A 1846-nucleotide genomic window follows, 5' to 3' on the forward strand; every position below is an offset into this window, starting at 1 on the left:
GCGGCAGGCGGGCGGCGGGGGCGGCCCCCCCCGTTCTCCGCGTGGAGACGGGGAGAGCGGGCGCCGTCCCCGTCCGTCCCGCCTTGCCCGCCCGCCCGCCGCCGGGCGTCTGTCCGCGGAAGGGACGGGAGAGCGCGTGGTGTCGTCCGGGAGGCTGTGTGTGCGCGCGCGCGGGCGTGGGCGCCGCCTCGGGGCCACGGCGGAGCCGGAGGCCGGCGAGGCGAGCGAGGAGCTGGGGAGCGCGGGGCCGGTGGGCCGCGGGCGCGCGGGCAGCGGCCGGTGCCGCTGCCGGTGGCGGCCGGGCTCCGACGCTGGGGGTCCGCGGGGAGCCGCCCCCTCCCCCAGCGTCCCCGAGGCAGGCGGCACGGCCGGCGCGCTGCTCCCCGCCGGGCCGGGCCGAGCCTGGGCGCCTGGGCCGGACTCGAAGCGAGCAAAGGGTTGTCCCAGGTCGGGAGCGAGGGCTCCCCGCCCTTCTCGTTCGGGTTTTCCTTTTCCCTTTTTCCCCCCCCACTCTGTGCTCGTACGGTCAGCGGGGCGAGCCCCTCTCTCTGGCTCTCGGCCGTCCCTCGCTCAGCAGCCGGCGTCGGCGTGAGGAGGGAGGCGGAGCGGAGGGGGGGCCCTCAGGGGCTGCCGAAGGCTGCCCGGTCCCCCCGCGCGCGCGGCGGGGGCCGAAACCGAGACAACTCTTAGCGGTGGATCACTCGGCTCGTGCGTCGATGAAGAACGCAGCTAGCTGCGAGAATTAATGTGAATTGCAGGACACATTGATCATCGACACTTCGAACGCACTTGCGGCCCCGGGTTCCTCCCGGGGCTACGCCTGTCTGAGCGTCGCTTGGCGGTCAATCGTCACCCCCGCTGTCGCGTTGGCGCAGCGGTGCCGCCCCTCGGGGGGGGCGCGTGGGGGGGCGGGGGAGGCGCGGCGGCGCCGGCGGCGGCGGTGCGCGGCGGCCTCGGCGGCGGAGAGTCGGCGGCGGAGCCGGGACCCCGGTGCGTGCACCGGCGGCCCCGGTCTTCCTGCCCGCCGGGCTCCGGCGCCGGGCCGCCCGCAGCGGCCGCGGCCGGCGTGCCTTGCCGCGCCTGTGCCCGCCCTCCTCGCCCTCCGAGCGCGGTGGCCACCGCTGCGCGGCGCGCGCCGTGCGGGGTGGCGCGGCTGGGGCGCCTCGCAGGCCCGTGCCCCGGGGAGAGGGTGCCTCCTCTTCCCCGCGCGGCCGGGCCTTCGTCCCCCTAAGTGCAGACTCGGGGAAACCCCCCGCTCCCGGAGCGCCCGCTTCGCGGAGTTCGTCCCGCTGGGGCCCCCCCCCCAGGTCGGGTGGGTTGCGGTGGCCCGGCGCGCCTCGTCGCCGCCGCCCGCCACCACCGCCAGTCTGGCCGCCGTCTGGGCTTCTCCTCCGCCACTCTCCCGGTGGTGCGCTGGTCCCCCGTTCCCCTCCGGGGTGGGGACGGCCGGCTGCCTTGCGCTTCCCTGCGCCCCGACCGCCGCCGGTGCGGCGCGCCGCCGGGCCGCCCCCCCTGCCCTCCCCGCGGCGCGCCCGCGTCCGTCGCGTGTGCCGAGCCACTTCCACCCGCCGGCTGGCGTCAGCCGCGGCGTTGCGTTGAGGCCGGCAGCGACGGCGCGCGGGTGCGGCGCGGCGGGGTGGCGGTGGGGGGCGGCGCGGGCGTGCGCGCCGCCGGGCGGCGAGAAGGGCGCGAAGGGGAGGGCAGGGCGCCGCGCCGTGCCGTGCCCGGAGCGAGAGCGGAGGCAGCGGCCGGGAGGAGGAGAGGCAAGCCCCCAGGCGGCGGAGGGCTGCGCGAGTTGCGTGAGCGGAGCGAGCGTGCGGCGGGGAGCCGGGCCCGGGGGAGGCGG

At 79.4% G+C, this 1846-nt stretch overlaps 1 non-coding gene across 1 annotated transcript; it reads left to right on the plus strand.

Annotated features, from left to right (window-relative positions):
- Window positions 1-681: 681 nt before the first annotated feature.
- Window positions 682-834, plus strand: LOC136995770 (5.8S ribosomal RNA). Its single transcript, XR_010887313.1, has one exon. It is a non-coding gene; the product is annotated as a 5.8S ribosomal RNA (ribosomal RNA).
- The last annotated feature ends 1012 nt before the right edge of the window (window positions 835-1846 follow it).

This window comes from Apteryx mantelli, unplaced genomic scaffold (assembly GCF_036417845.1).
Source record: "Apteryx mantelli isolate bAptMan1 unplaced genomic scaffold, bAptMan1.hap1 HAP1_SCAFFOLD_147, whole genome shotgun sequence".
In the NCBI taxonomy this organism is placed as follows: Eukaryota; Metazoa; Chordata; class Aves; order Apterygiformes; family Apterygidae; genus Apteryx; species Apteryx mantelli.